The 17,666-nt window shown below is 36.0% G+C and overlaps 1 protein-coding gene across 5 annotated transcripts in view; it reads left to right on the top strand.

Moving 5' to 3' along the window:
• The window catches only part of LOC133519304 (uncharacterized), a 171,363-nt gene that overhangs the window by 44,020 nt on the left and 109,677 nt on the right, over positions 1-17,666 (top strand). For 2 of the 5 annotated variants that reach the window (XR_009799612.1, XM_061853333.1), the window contains exon 1: positions 7,360-7,530. The exons of 2 other annotated variants lie outside the window; for them this stretch is intronic. The gene's annotated coding sequence lies outside the window, so the exon portion shown is untranslated. Of the gene's footprint in view, positions 1-7,358; positions 7,531-17,666 lie in introns of those variants that run through there. One more of the 5 variants, XM_061853336.1, reaches the window with a different exon arrangement.

Consider the following 17,666-nt stretch of genomic DNA (forward strand, 5'->3'; position numbering starts at 1 on the left):
TATGTGTTATATTTAAAGTAACAAAAATCGCAGGAGACGGTCATATCTTACAACGCATATTTCGCGCGGCGCGGCATATATATGGTTTCCTTCTGATTTCCTAAATTTACTTCTCCCCTTAATGTTTTAGAAAGCCACCACGAAATGGGTCCTAGATTCAGAATTAGGTAATAGCCTGTCAGCAGGGCAACCGAAGCGTGGCGAAGTTATGTAAAGATGGTTCTCTAAACAAACGCTGTTATGTAAACACTATAGTTTTAATAACAGGTTATGTGCATACGCGTATGATACGAGGGGATCTATGTATGAGTCTGACCAAGAAATCGTAGCAATTCGTCCAATTTATATTTGCTCATTTCTCTTTCATAATGCTTACCTCTTTTTGATATGAGAAAAGTTAGGTAAAATGCAATGGCAAGAACAATAGAACACTAGGTTTGTAATCATAATACCAACACCTCAATCTAGGTTAAAACAATTTGAAATGCCTGTTATACTCGTATTACCAGTTGTGGTAGCAGTTTTTAATTCAGGGACATATATATACTTGTATTTGCGATGGTAGAAACAAACTTTTGACGACCGGTCTGGTCTAGTGGGTAAGTGACCCTGCCTACGAAGCCGATGGTCCCGGGTTCAAATCCTGGTAAGGGCATTTATTCGTGTGATGAGCATGGATATTTGTTCCCGAGTCATGGGTGTTTTCTATGTATTTAAGTATTTATAAATAAATAAATATTATATATATCGTTGTCTAAGTACCCTCAACACAAGCCTTATTGAGCTTACTGTGGGACTTAGTCAATTTGTGTAATAATGGCCTATAAAAAAAAAAAAAAAAAAAACTAAGCTGACCTAATGTTTGTTGTTATTGTAGTAACCTATCTATGAATATATTAAAGATATTTGACAGTCCTCAACTGTGCGTTTCTCCAGAAAACTGACTTACTTAACTGTGGAAACTGTAACGATACGATACGATCGTTACCAAACTTCCAAGGAAGGGCGTACTCACATCTTAAAAGCCGGCATCGGCGCGGCGGTTGGGGTAACCAGTCGGTTGCAAGTACCTATTGCAAGTCTGCAATCCCTATAGTGTTACAGATGTCCATGGTTGAGGGTGATTGCTTTCCATCAAACGATTCGTCTGCATTTGTCGAAGTTATTATAGCTGCTTATTTGTTATTGATCGGGAATGGTCGCAGTGATAGGATGAGGCTTAGGAGCTTGACCCTAGTCAAGAAGAAGAACGAAAATATATTTTATCTGACCTCCAAATATCATCAAGGGATGTAGACAATACACGAAATAGAATACAATACAAATACTCTTTATTGGACACCTCAACTCAAGAAAATAATGCGAACCCGTTGGAAAATGACCCTACTTGCTATGTTTTTTTATTATAGTACCTCAAAAGTCAAAATTATTAATTATACGTGTCTGTGTTTATTCTGTTATTAACTAGTTCAGTATGTATACGAAATTGAGGCTATTATATTTTATCTCTATATCTATCTTTTACTTTCCCACTTTCATTCTTAATCATGTTTCGTTACCCTATGTTATGTTGTATTTCCAAGAAGCTCAAGCTTTTATCACTAGATGACGGCTGGAGCTCCTGTACATACGTTGTGTAAAAAAGAACTCAAATAGACGCAATTATGGGGTTATGGTCAATTAGCAATAGTAGCCTTTGCCCGCCCGCCGCCCCTCGCCCGGTCGACATAATATGCATTTGTTTTGCGGTGTCACTAAAATCCTCTTACATCCTTTTATAGTGCTTAATAAGTTTAATTTAAGTCATCGAAGTTATATATTAACAATACTCAAGTCAATGCAACGCAACTTTCTCATAACAACTTTATGCAAATTCAATATGCATTATATAAAATAAGTTTTAACCAGATTTCTCAATTACTAAGTGCTTTCATATCAGTTTAATGGAGGCTAACCAATACGAGTATCTAGAATAGAATTTTTTTTTGCTTTGAAAGTAAACTTTTTTATTAGAGTTTATGAGGTAATTTTTTTTATTGTACCTGCGATATGCTCTTTTGAAAATACCCTAATATTTGCAGTAAGGAAGAAAGCGTAGTATGAAAAACTGTAGAAGCTGTAATCAGTCGCTATTGAAGCCATACGTAGTTAGTTTAGGTACTGGAAAAAGGTAATATAAGCATTTTACCAGATTTTCAGATTAATGCAGTGCTAATTAATGCAGTCTGGGATGAAGCTTGCTGACCTAAAAGATGTCACATATAACAGTTATTGCGTTTCTTGTAATTTATAGAGCCAACGGTAAAGCTAGTTAAAGTTGGACGTAATTAGGGCTTGTAATGCGGGTCCGTAATGAATCAAATTATCCGGATCTGGATTCGGATCCGTGGATCTTCCCATACATTTCAGATCCGTCCGTCGTGCAAACTCTCCACGTAATTTAAACGACTCCAACGCTTATCTAAAATCTACATAGGTACTCTGTGATATCCCCTTATATCAATGCAATTTAATTCTTCAATTTTTTTTTATTTCATTAACAAATACAGTATTGTGTTTGAGTATTTTTACATGTAACTTACATGCATCCCTGATTGATTTTATTATGCTTTTTAGGGTTCCGTAGCCAAATGGCAAAAAACGGAACCCTTATAGATTCGTCATGTCCGTCTGTCTGTCCGATTCTGTCACAGCCACTTTTTTCCGAAACTATAAAAGCTATACTGTTCAAACTTGGTAAGTAGATGTATTCTATGAACCGCATTATGATGTTCACACAAAAATAGAAAAAAAACAATAAATTTTGGGGGTTCCCCATACTTAGAACTGAAACTCAAAAAATCTTTTTTCATCAAACTCATACGTGTGGGGTATCTATGGATAGGTCTTTAAAAATGATATTGAGGTTTCTAATATCATTTTTTTCTAAACTGAAAAGTTTGCGCGAGAGACACTTCCAAAGTGGTAAAAAGTGTGTCCCCCCCCCGTAACTTCTAAAATAACAGAATGAAAAATCTAAAAAAAATATATGATATACATTGCCATGCAAACTTCCACCGAAAATTGGTTCGAACGAGATCTAGTAAGTAGTTTTTTTTTAATACGTCATAAAAATTAAAAAAAAAATTTTTTTTCATCAAACCCATACGTGTGGGGTATCTATGGATAGGTCTTCAAAAATGATGTTTAGGTTTCTAATATCATTTTTTTCTAAACTGAATAGTTTGCGCGAGAGACACTTCCAAAGTGAAAAAATGTGTGTCCCCCCCCCCTGTAACTTCTAAAATAACAGAATGAAAAATCAAAAAAAAATATATGATATACATTGCCATGCAAACTTCCACCGAAAATTGGTTCGAACGAGATCTAGTAAGTAGTTTTTTTTAATACGTCATAAAAATTTAAAAAAAAAATTTTTTTCATCAAACCCATACGTGTGGGGTATCTATGGATAGGTCTTCAAAAATGATATTTAGGTTTTTAATATAATTTTTTTCTAAACTGAATAGTTTGCGCGAGAGACACTTCCAAAGTGAAAAAATGTGTGTCCCCTGTAACTTCTAAAATAACAGAATGAAAAATCTAAAAAAAATATATGATATACATTACCATGCAAACTTCCACCGAAAATTGGTTTGAACGAGATCTAGTGAATAGTTTTTTTTAATACGTCAATAAATTAAAAAAAAATTTTTTTCATCAAACCCATACGTGTGGGGTATCTATGGATAGGTCTTCAAAAATGATATTTAGGTTCCTAACATCATTTTTTTCTAAACTTAATAGTTTGCGCGAGAGACAGTTCCAAAGTGGTAAAATGTGTGTCCAAAGTGGTAAAATGTTGAACAAGATCTAGCAAGTAGATTTTTTTTTAATACGTCTTAAATGGTACGGAACCCTTCATGCGCGAGTCCGACTCGCACTTGGCCGCTTTTTTATACATTATGTAAGCAAGTATTTTAGTAATAATCTTATTTTGGAAACTGGCTTACGATTTTTTCGAGGACATTTGTCAATTTCATAATTCCTATTATGCAATTGAAATAAGGGGTCAACTCTGGTCCAAGTGTTATAATTATAATTCATAGAACAATAACTCGCGGAAATATTCTACTGAAAAATCCATACTATTAGTAATATTACTTGAGTCTTGACGCTTGACCTATTTCATAACAACTACCCGGAATTGTTTAATATAATATACTGAGGAACTAAAATAAACGTCATAAATCAATAAATAGTTATTCGCTCAAAATTGGTAAGAGATGAAATTTCGATTTTCCAATTTTGCAGTAGGCCCTGTGGTTGTTCAAAGCGATATGCAGTTGTTTTTGTTGTGAATAAAAAAGCGGCCAAGTGCGAGTCGGACTCGCCCAAGAAGGGTTCCTTTATGACGTATTAAAAAAAACTACTTAAACTACTAGATCTCGTTCAACATTTTACCACTTTGGACACTTTTTTTCACTTTGGGAGGTTCTCTCGCGCAAACTATTCAGTTTAGAAAAAAATGATATTAGAAACCTTAATATCATTTTTGAAGACCTATCCATAGATACCCCACATGTATGGGTATGTTGAAAAAAAAATTCTTTTTTTAAATTCATGACGTATTAAAAAAAAAACTACTCACTAGATCTCGTTCAAACCAATTTTCGGTGGAAGTTTACATGGCAATGTATATCATATATTTTTTTTAGATTTTTCATTCTGTTATTTTAGAAGTTACGGGGGGGGGGACACACATTTTACCACTTTGGAAGTGTCTCTCGCGCAAACTATTTATTTAAAAAAAAAATGATATTAGAAACCTCAATATCATTTTTGAAGACCTATCCATAGATACCCCACACGTATGGGTTTGATGAAAAAAGTTTTTTTGAGTTTCAGTTCTAAGTATGGGGAACCCCCAAAATTTATTGTTTTTTTTTTTCTATTTTTGTGTGAAAATCTTAATGCGGTTCATAGAATACATCCACTTACTAAGTTTGAACAGTACAGCTCTTATAGTTTCGGAAAAAAGTGGCTGTGACAGAATAGGACAGACAGACGGACATGACGAATCTATAAGGGTTCCGTTTTTTGCCATTTGGCTACGGAACCCTAAAAACGATTCGTGATATTCCTATTACTGCCTAAACCAAACCACTAGAGGTGTGCCTTCTGCCTTTCACTGTGTTTCACCGTCTTAATTCTAGTACTAAATAATTACCTACAATAAAACTTAAATAGAACAGACTTGTTTTTATTTTATTTCGTTGCTTATAAAACAAAACTAATTTAATTTTTTTTGAAGTGAAAACTTCTTTAGCGGCGCTGTGCACTTTTTGTGATGGGGAAAAAATGATAAACTCCCGACAGGTCACGTGAGCGACAGATTCGTCAGATTGAAAATTCGTAAGACGGACACGTGACCTGTTCGAAAAACTCCATGATGAGTCTAGTAATGATGATGGTGTAAGAGTCGTTGAAATAATAGATGGAAGTTGATTTTTCTGAGCTAAACTTTTTAATGTTAAATAATTGTAATCGTTCTGAAGTGTAAATTTTTTTATGTAATATAAATTGTCATGTTTGTCATGAAGAAGATAAATTGTCATCTTTGTGTACGATAGTGCAATAAATGAATATTGTATTTTACCACATAAATGTTAGTACTTTTATCAATCAATCCCCTGGCTTTTTCCCTATTCGGGGTCAGCCCTCCTAATACATAAATGATAGTACTTTTATACTGATAATTAAAACAATTTGTGCAAAATTATTCCCTAACGATTCCAAAATATCAAAAATTCATAACGTTAATATTCAAGTTTTCACTTCTGCCGCCACTCCCGGAGTGCAACCCGTTTTTTTTTTATTTGACTGACAATTTTTCTTTTATGGTGAGCCGCTAGAGGTACCCTAGTACCCTAACAACTAATTTTAACCGCATATCAATCGTATACTGGTCCAATTGATGCGAGTCCAGTGAGTGGTGTAGTGAAGTACTTGAAATCGTCCATGACCTAATTCTCACGTCCGACCCGCACTGACCTAGGTTTGAAGTTTTGCACTAGCTTTTCTGTACAAGCTTTGCCCATTTGCAGTTTCGCTTTGAAATCTAGTTCCTGCTTTTACAAATCGAAACTGCAAACCGAAACGAGAGGAATTCCGTCAAAATATTAGAATTAATTGGGTAGGTAATGATAATCAATAAATAAAGTATTGTTTTACCCTGAATGAATAAACTCTAGTTGAAACGATATACTTTTCAGCCTTTTCACCAGTTTAAGGTTTTTACACAAAACTATAATTTTAATAGTTATTATTGGTACCATCAGTATCTAGTTAAATACAATTGTTTCATTTCAAATTACTGATTCTTTTACAAGGGAATCTTTACAAAGTTATTCTATTTAGGACAAAAATTGCTTTAGATTCACAGGTAAGAATTATTATTGCTTTATTTAATTGTATAGGGTCGTCGTAAATCCTTTCTGCTTTTAGAAGAGACCGACTTGTCGTACCTACCTACACCTTCTACATAAAATTGTAAATGTGGATAATTTAACTGAATATTTGTTATTTAATCAAAAGTAAACAGCTAAACAGAGTTGAATGAAACTTTGAATACAGATAGTTTTGGACATAAAGGTAATATTTTATTCCGGAAATCATACTTTGAAGGGGTGAACCGGGACTAGCTATAACATAGTCCAGGATTATTGACTGGCGAGTAGGGGGTCTAGGGGTACCTAGGGTAATTGCTATATTTTTTTTACCGTATTTATGTTATTTATAAATTATGAGTTTCAAAATATTCTGATATCGTAAGGCTTTTCGGTTTTTGCAAATGTCCTCGGGCAACAATACGGTTACTACGTTGATTATATCTTTCAGACGTTCTGTATAGATAATTTTCAACACCCCAGTTACGTTTTAATAGTTAACTACTTCATTATGCACACGTAACCTGTTTGCTAATAAAGTTATCTAATTGAGACTGGAAGGAACTATTATGTCTGTAATCAAGTCTTAAACGGTATATGTTAATAATAATGTTTCGCATGTCACACTTCCGCCGGCTATAGGTTATATTTGCCAATCGGAAACTAATTATCAAATCTCATATCTGTTGCATATATATATCTTAAGTGAATTCATTAAGAGTAACATTCCCGTGACAAGCAAAATGCTACTTTAATTTCGCTTTCCGTTGTTCAAAGTCACTTATGTTTACTTCTCATTCATTGCGTTTTAGACTATATTCATTCTTATCTCTATACAAACTTGAACAGTGATGTATGATGTACAATCTTCCCGCTCGTTTCATTTGTTTATTGGTGGAGTTTACCGGGCAAACGTGTCTAGCTCAGTCGCGGTTTGGCGCGTAAACCAGTCGGACGTGTCGTCCGCCATTTTGAATTTCCTAGTGCCAATGTTGTGGTTCTCGTTTTTGTTTAGCCTGGATGTGCTAGTGTTGTGAAAAGTTGGTTAACTGTGCTTGGCACCTAGCCCTGGTTTGTCGCAGTTATAGGCGGCGCGTTGAAGGTAATATTTTACGAGTTAAGTTTGCGTTTTCAAGTTCGTCGTGTTTTGCGGCATTTTTCACGTAATGGTGAATCATCGATTTGTTGCATACTTGAGTTTGTGTTAAGTTGCCGAAGTTTTATTGTTTAGTTTAGCGTTCTTATATTTAATCAGATAAAGTAATACCTATATGCACTATTACCACATGGTCCTTCGTGATCCGGTTTACAATCTCTAAGATCTCTAAAAATACAAATGTTAAACTATAAATAAAAGAGATATGTAACTATTTATGAAAATTAAATTAAACATTTTGTTAATTTTGATGCAGACTATATTTTCTTTGCCTCTTGGAATTTAATGCATAACTCACGCTCAAGAGTTTACCAACTATGAGGTAAATGCTTACTAATGTGATATTCCTGTATATCTACTTGTCAGTAATATTGTGAGGTAAATCTAAACCTGTGTTCACACTATCTCCACCAGTGCCAGTGATAGCCGGCTTATAGATAGTTTATTTCTATTAGCATAAAGTTAAAACAGATGGCAGATGGCAGTTAGGTCAGATGGCACTTGGCAGTCGCTTTCGTAAAAACTAGTGCGTACGCCAAATCTTGGGATTAGTTGTCAAGCGGACCCTAGGCTCCAATGAGCCGTGGCAAAATGCCGGGACAACGCGAGGAAGAAGAGAGCATAAAGTTAAAACTAATGATATTTAATGAAACAACTTAGGTCACTACAAGTAAACATTTTACATCAAGCACTTGAACAAACATAGATACACTACACATACTATCAATAGCTACTATACTGACTCACACTCGTTAACACAAATTAGACTTGCAAAATCAAAATCATCAGCGCCTAAAAGTTATAGTTTAAACAGAAAACAAATTAAAGTAAACGCGCCTATAATAACATAAATAATGAACCCAGTAGTTTGATAGCCAATCAATAAGAACATTATCATACCCGAAGTTGGACCTTGGGATTATCCCTTCAATTTGGCTAAGTAGTGTTTGAGCTGGCCGCTATATTAAGGTATTAATCCATCCCCAATATCATTCTGTATAATTAAAGGGTGACATCGGGGATAAGCACAAATTTTCGACTGAGTCGACCACGTTTGCGATAAGTCTACTATGATTTGGACATCATCTACAAAGAAGCCTACTGATGATGACCTGTTATTTCATATCAGGGACATATGTTCTTGTAAGATTTTGGCAAAAAAATAAACATTTTTGGTACAAGCTTTTATCGCTTACAGTACTTTTCATTACACAGGCAATCAATAGTCATAGGAATTGTAATCTCCCAGATAATTCTAACAACCCCAAACACAATTAGTTTGTGTTGTTTTATCAGAGAGTTCCCATAGCCACCTGTCTACATCATCAGTTGAGCTTCATGCCATCATAATATTGAATTGTCATCCGATTTGCATATTAGGTAAGTATGCAAAATTTCAGCTCAATCAGAAAGCGGGAAGTGAATCAAATTTAGCTTCCAAGATGTGACCCACCCCACACTGTACTAACAGAGCAAGTTAAATAAAACCTTGTAAAGAGGGATCACCAACGGTCACGGTCCTGTGTGGCTTTCTCAAGCTCCTCCCAGCCAAAACTAGTTGATGCTACCTACTTCTCAACTATGCGTCTCAGTTAGTGGCGAGGCCGACCTGACTACCTTTTTCCAAGGACTTTCCTCGTTAGTTCTGTCTAGATAATTGGTTTTTCCTATCCTATACAACAGAATAAATAATACTTCGTACTAACATAACAAACGGTCAGAACCGGTACCTACTCATTATAATAATTTCGAATTCAATTCGCTGTGTAATTAATTAATGTTTACTACACGTAATCAAAATATTTACGTTCGATTTGTAATTAATTTAAGAGATTGAATTAGGAAAAGATTAACTTTCTTATAAATAAAATACAATACAAATCCTCTTTATTTCACAACCTCAGAATAAATATAAATGGAAACACCTACAATACATGAAAATTTACTTAATCTTAATAGCGAAATACATTTCAATCTAAGTAGGTAGTTACCTAATGGTACTGCTATAGCGGCTACAGCTGGCGATTTTTACTTTAAAATCAAAAATTACTTATTTTCGGTCCGTTCTAAATATATAACTGTTAGTATACTTGTTTTCGTTATCACACACTATAACTGACACACAGCCTACACCTACATCTCTGCTACATTGAATCATATGAAAACGCTCATCGAACATAAAATTTGCCTTATTCGCTTCAAAACGGCACACCGGGCACATGGTTCTGCATCACAAAAGTACCTCTATCAAAAATAAGATGTAACACGAATACTTGCGAAAAGAGGTCGAAGTGAATTGCCGATAAAATTCTGATATTGTCTCCAAATTTCCGAAGTATCTAATACTTATTTGCCAACTTGTTTCTTTGATGTCTGATTTGGGCTTTATGTCCAGCCAAGCGGATCTTATTCGGTTCAAGGTTGGAGATTTTGGCAGTGTCGGACTGACTGTATTTGATGCTAACAATACGATTAAAGCTATACGAAAATTGAGGGCAAAAGTTCAAATTGAATAAATATGGCCTGGCGCCGACTGGGACAACTCAAAATGTTTATTAGTTTGTTATAACTAGATTTTGATGTCGTATTACGCTGAAATAAAGCATGATATGGAGCAAAAGTATTTTCCAAGTTGCATCGAGGAACCTGAAGTTCACTTTGGCAACCCAAGAGCCATGATTTCAGACCTTTCTAATCGTCCTACCCCAAGGGAGAATCAAATGATACCTCATCGTACACATAAAGTTCCAAGAAACTTATTATAGTACGAGATTGAGTTTAAACCCCTGAAGTCGCAAGTCTTATCTCTACGCTACCAATTATACTCAGTAACCAATAGTATTCCAATACCTATTTGCATCTTTATTTATTTATTTATTTAAAACTTTATTGCACAAAAGACAAACTTAATGTACAAAAGGCGAACTTAATGCCATGAGGCATTCTCTACCAGTCAACCTTAGGGCAAAGCAGAAAAGATTGTAGGCGGCGCGTTTAAAACTAAAAGAAATTGTTATTGAAAGAATTAGAGTCCTAATACACATAAATTAATTATAAACTACTTAAATACATAAAGACACATACATACATTACATAAATAAATAAATATATATATATATATATATATATATACATAATATACATAACCGATTCGTGAGACTGATACTTAATTGATCTTTAAACTGCCAGCAAATAAATCACGCAAAGATTTTTTGAAAGCAAACTTGTTGGGAGCTTTTCTAATGTTAGGGGGAAGACCGTTCCAGAGACGTGCTGCCTGAATGGCGTAAGAGTTAGACATGAAGCTTGTTCTATGAGTGGGGATAGAAAGAGAGAGATTGCCAGTAGAGCGAAATTGACGGTCACGAGAAGCACCATAAAAGTGAAAGAAGTACTTAAGGTATTCAGGGGAGTGTGGATCATTGAGAATGGAATAAAGAGTGCAGAGCATACGAATATTACGCCGTTGACGAATAGGGAGCCAGCCCAACTGGGAACGAAACGAGGACACATGATCATATTTCCGGAGACAGAAGATAAAGCGGATACAATTATTAAGAAGACGGTCCAACTTGTCAAGTAGCTCTTCATTTAAGTCAGGATAGCATACATCACCATAGTCGATAATGGGTAGGATTAAGGTGTAAATTAATAAAGTTTTAGTTTTGACTGGCAAAAAGTGTCTGAGTTTGTTAAGAGCGTGAAGGGTGCCCGTAACCTTCCGACTGATTTCGGCAACCTGCGGTCTCCAGCTCAAAGTACAATCCAAGTGCACACCTAAATCCTTTACAGACGGGCTAAAAGGTATAGCCATCATCATCATCATCATCATCATCATCATCTTTGGCCCTACTAGACCTTAATAATGAATACAGTGGTTAGCATAATTTGGTTAGCGGCTGTACGTAGTTTGTTTGACGATCCGCAGGGCCTAGTTGGTAGTGACATAGTGACCCTACCTATGATGCCGATGGTCCTGAGTTCAAATCCTGGTAAAGGTAAAATATTGTGTGTATCCACGACACGAGCCTTAGCTTACTGTTGGACTTACTCACTTTCTGCTCTCTCACTGGACTCACTCACTCACTAAGCATCTGCACTGGAAAGATCATGTCGAACAAATTTGCAACCGGCTAAACAGATTTGTGTTTGCTCTCCGAAGACTCAGGGACACGGTCTCATTAGGGGCTGCTCTGACGGCTTATCATGGATACGTGTCCTCTGTTCTTCACTACGGGCTAATTCTGTGGGGTAGGTCTGTCAATGTAGAGAGAGTTTTTAAAATACAGAAAAAATGTGTAAGGGCTATTTGTCATGCTAGTCCTGATGATCCTTGTGTTCCCTTATTTGAAAAGCTGCATATTCTTCCCTTACCCTGCTTATACATAAGAGAAATATCTTTATTTGTTAATAACCACCGTGCACTTTTTTCTAAACGTAGTGATGTTATGCATAGGCAGAAAAGGCAGAAATTTGTAAATCTACTTTTTAAACCACGTGGACGTAAAATGATTTATGAAAAAAATGTATATAACATGTGTATATTAATTTATAATAGACTACCTGATGACTTAAAGATACTCAGAGGCAACATATTCAAGCGTAAGTTGACTAGCTGGCTTTTGGACAGATGCTTTTATAGTATTAAGGATTATTTGAATAACTGACTTTGCAATTATTTTTCATTGACATTTTCATATTTTTTACTAATTATTATATTATTCTTTATTCATGTTTGTATTGATTTATGATTTGATGTTAGAATGTGCTCCTCTATAATCTATAATCTTTGCATGTCTGCACGCAGACTGAATACACTGGAACTTTGTTTTTTTTTTGTACCAATATGATCTGCATGTATATACGTGTATTCTGCGCAAATAAATTCTTTGAATCTTTGAATCTTTCTGTAATAATGTCGTATAATATTTTTTATGTATGTTTAGGCAAACTCAATTTGTGAGCTACACAGAACGCCAGATGCTCCTCTGAATGTGCGTGGGTCTGCAAAATACAAAATGTACGCGAGTTAGGATAACACTAATATCAAAGATACGCCTACGAAAATTTTGAGCTCAATAAGTACCAACTTGTAGTAACAAAGGAATACAAAGGGGACGATAGAAATTTGTGCAAAATATTGATGCCGGAAATTTGACAACTGATGCAGATTGGCTGAGGTATATATATCAGACGTTGACTAATCAAACTTACTTTTTATTGATTATCATTGTGACAAAGGACAAAATGAGACAGAGATCAAGTTCTTTGACTTTATATCTACTTCAAGTTAAAATATGCGGCTATCCATGCTTTTCTTTATAATGTAAAATGGTTTCACGATAACTATTAAATTGAACAATTTTAAAACCTACGCTTTATGGCAAAAAAATCAATTTCATGCCAAATATGCCTTACATAATTTTTGAAAAGAGCTGCTACTCTTCAAATTGGTTGATCGATTTCTATCAAACATAGCTACGATCCACCGCAAGGAAACTCGCTTTCACGTGAATAAAACGGCATCGAAATCAGTCTATCCGTTCAAGAGCTACGATGCCACAGACAGAGATATTGGCGTCAAACATATAACACCCCTTTTTTGCATCGGGGGTTTAAAAAGGCCTAAATAAAAACCTTAAAAATAGTGTAATGAATCTTTTTACACATGAATATCGTACATTTTAACGTGGTTTCTCCTTTGCACATCAAAGCAGCTTTTCACGCTCCTGGATGCCCTGGTTTATTTTAAAATGGCACATTTTTAATTGCACTTGTTTTTAATTCGTGACGCATTAAAAGCTATGATAATGAGGCAAAGGAATTAACGATAAAACTCTGGATTATAAAGTTTTAAGGATAGGCTCTACTTCTACTTAAAACGCTTAGATTCTTAGATTAATGATGCCAGAACCAATTGAATCTATAGATCAAATGCCGCAGTGTAATGCACTCGCATGCGAGTCGTCGCACCTAATCAAGGGGGGCAGCTTGAGAGGTGCCTTGATTAGGTACCCAGTGAGCTGGGTAACAATGCAATATTATAAATACCATCGAGCTGATCACAGGACAGGAGGAGAAACTCAGTGATAAAATAACGCAACCTAATTGTGTTTGGGTTTCTTATAATTGTCTCGATGAGTATTAGTTGCCTGTTGAAAGAAAATTACAGTCAGCGATAAAATACTTATAAAGAAAATATTTTTGACAAAAAAAAATGATTGCTTGTTACTTTTGTGTTACATGCCGTGATTCTTTCACTTGATTGGCATCGGAAGATCAGCGCTGGAAGTAAGCAGCACCATACTGGGATGAGGCCATTGTGTGGCACTTTAAGATTTTCATATGATTGTTTGTCTCGTTTGTGTTTACGAATAAAATATGTCTATTTCTATACTTATACAATTGTTGACTCGCTACTCGATATAATGACAATAAAATGTTTGGCATATGCACTATATGCAGTAGGCCTTTAAGAAATGTGCATTTTAAATAGCTAGGTTGGTATGCCTTAGTTACCGAATAGGTACTTAAACAACGAGAAGCCATTAAAGCTGTAAAGTTGTTCTCCAAATTTATTTTCGCGATTCCTTATAGTCACGGCCAACTGGGACGGAAACGTGACTTACGGCGCTCTTCGGGGATTCAAGCCACGTGATCTTGGGCTGTATACATTATTTATTATACAAGAGGCAAACGAGCAGACAAATTGCTTGATGGTAATATTATAGCTATAAGTATATATACGCATAGACTAAGCACCGTTGGCTGCGCCCAACAGTCGACAGGCTTGATTATGATTACAGGACTTTCATGAGCAAGCACGTTTATTTTTCTTCCCGCCCTCAAACCAACAGGTTAGTAATTACCATCGCCGATGAACACCTGTAACACCAGAGTGGTTGCTAGTGTGTTGCTGTCTTTTAAGATGAAAGTACGCTCTTTTCTTGTAGTTTTAATGGTCGTATCGGTCCAGAAGCCACGGGCGATGGTTCGTTTCACAGTTTAGCTTTGCGAGGCAGGAAGTTTCTGGAGGAACGCACAGTTGAGAACTGTCTACTATCTTAACGGTGAAGATGAAAAAGTTCTAGTCTTAAAGACAGCTTCTGACAACTTCAAGGCAACTTCTGATCTGTAAGAATAAGATGAGATGTTTCACAATAGGCAATCCTGTGAGAATCTTTCACGCCGACATTTTAACACCGATGTTAACACCTGTTCCAAAAAAACTTGGACCTGCAACAGATTACTCGCAAATTCATTTCAACCGTGTCACGTTCTTCACAAAGTCTAATTTCCTTAATTATTCAATTACGGCGATTGTTTCGAAAGCTTTTGTTTCTAAACAATCTATCATTGGTGTAGAAAGCAGTGCAGTGCCATTACGACCGGTATTGACGATCTGACCTTGCGTTGGTGAAATTGGAGCGAGACCTTCACTTGTTTTGTACTAATTTATCTTTTTTGTGGGTACTAGTTTGGTTATATCGGGCGAGTAATGTTAAACAGCTTGTTGTTTTGGACAATTTAGTCGTTTCGCTTATCGGATACCTATGGTAATTTATAAATAATGGTTTACATCCTAAAAACAGCACCAGTTACCTTACCCCAACACTGCCGGGAGAAAGTCTTGCAGGAGACGTTTCCCGTGTAATGACGTCACCGAAAAGCCTGCCGCATCGATACAAAATCTATTAATGGATCATGTATAAATTATCAAATGAAAAATACTGCATATAAAAATATATTACGAATTAACAGCAAGTGTCCATTAACTGTAGAAATCGACATCTGCTGTCCATCATTGGATGATGGCACCATAATATTGCACCCAAATTTACATATATTTATGTCAAGTTTCAGCTCAATCTAATAATGGGAAGAGGGTAATTATCTTGCAAGATTTGACTAGAACATACGTACATTGCAAGTTAAATAAAAGCTTGTAAAGACAGCTATTTCTAATATTTAATGGTTAGGTAAGACGTACATTTCTACCTTTTTGCATTTGTACCACCTTCATTTCTGTATTTTTAGTGTTCCGTACAAAACTTTGTTCACGGAACACTTATGAGATCACTTCAGTCTTGCAAATCAGTAAAATGCATTTTTTTTGTGAACCTGTTTTGTCTACAGTAAAGTTGTTACGACTACTTCTATCATTATTAGTCAATAAAGATTGAAGAAAAGATCAAAGTCTACCTAAGAAAAATTCGTGCCACCGGTTTTGACGGCTAAGTGTACGACGCCATTTATTTTGACAGCGTGACACTGACACCTTGACAACTAATGTTAATGCATAATGTACGGATCTGTATCGTCTACATCAACTGTAAAATCGAAGCACGATTTTTTCTTAGATATTGCATCTCCTTTATTACAAATTAGAACCACTGTTATTTCAAGCCTGGCAATAGTGGCAACTTAGAGCATACAATAAAAGGAGTAGCTTTAGTTTGTTCCGTTCCGTTCGAACGGAACGGAACGAACGGAACGGATGAACGGATATTGCATCTCCTTTATTACAAATTAGAACCACTGTTATTTCAAGCCTGGCAACAGTGGCAACTTAGAGCATACAATAAAAGGAGTAGCTTTAGATCGTTCCGTTCCGTTCGAACGGAACGGAACGAACGGAACGGATGAACGGATATTGCATCTCCTTTATTACAAATTAGAACCACTGTTATTTCAAGCCTGGCAACAGTGGCAACTTAGAGCATACAATAAAAGGATTAGCTTTATATGTCTGCCGAATGCTGCGGGGAGGTGAAGAAATAACACAATGCAAAATATTACATACACATGCAAAAAAATATGTGTCCAAACACGAAGAGACACACGCACATTTATTTGACGGACACAAACTTATCACACATGGATGTGTCTTTATACGATTCTTTGCGCATTGTGCAAGGTTTTTGACTAATTACTGTACTCTCTGAGCCTGGCAATGTTTGGAATGGTTGGCAACGTTGAGGAAGTTTACAATACTCTAAATGCCTGTAACCTTGTAACAAAATCGGCAGGTGTGGATTCGCAGCAAGGTGAGCTGTTGCCACACAAGATGATACTGATATGTATCAAATTGCATCTTGCATCAAATTGAAGGTGCTCTGATTGTTGAGCAATCTGTACAACTCGTAATGCGGGAGAATAGTGAATTTATTAAATTCTTATTGATGCTTCTTCTTCTTTGTCCGTCCCTGCTCCCGTTATTTATGGTCGAGTCTTCTCATACTTCTACGCCAGGCCTGGCGGTCCTGGATTGTCGGGTTTGGCAATAGGATTTCTTAAAAACTCTTATGAATACTCTCATTAATGCTACTACCACTTTTATCAGGCTAAAGAGGAAGGAAGGATGATGCTGTGATAACGTATTTAAGTACTGTGGGCTTTTTAAATAAGATCGACTGCAATAAAACGGCCTCCTAGCCTAATCTAGTGCCTGCCTACTATATATACATACACTTTTTTCGCAGCTTATATTGGTACAATTGGCAGAAGCAGCTGAGTAGGCCAAATATTCATAATATCTGCACATGTGTGTGTGTGATAGAGGAGTAAATGTATGTAGACCATTTTGAACACCGCACCTGCTTAGAAATTTCTGTTGATAGTAATGTAATAGGCTAAATGCCTCATAGTTTCCTAATCCGCCATTGTTGTTATTCTACGTACACACCGTATATTTGTACATACATACACCTATTACCTGCATTGAATTCCGAAACACCAGCAAATAGAAAGCTGAACACAATAACATTGTGCCTCTATGGACATATTGCAGAGCCCAGAACAATAGACGAATTTACTCGTAGTGGAACCGAATACTCTTTTAACGAGTCGTTTTTCTTTACTTGGCTGGCGTGTTGACCCAAAATTAGTCTTTGCCTCTACCACAAGAGCACGCCATTTTGCTACGTCCAGGGGGCCTAGTCAGGCTGACAATCCGATCTTCACCCATCCTTACGAGGTGGCCAAGCCAGCAGAGACGATGTGCTTTGGTCTCACCTATTTCGGCTCGGCTATCAGTTGGTCTCTTTCGGATCCTCCAACTGTCGTTTTTCTATGTGCTATTG

The sequence above is a fragment of the Cydia pomonella genome, chromosome 6 (genome assembly GCF_033807575.1).
Source record: "Cydia pomonella isolate Wapato2018A chromosome 6, ilCydPomo1, whole genome shotgun sequence".
Lineage (NCBI taxonomy): Eukaryota > Metazoa > Arthropoda > Insecta > Lepidoptera > Tortricidae > Cydia > Cydia pomonella.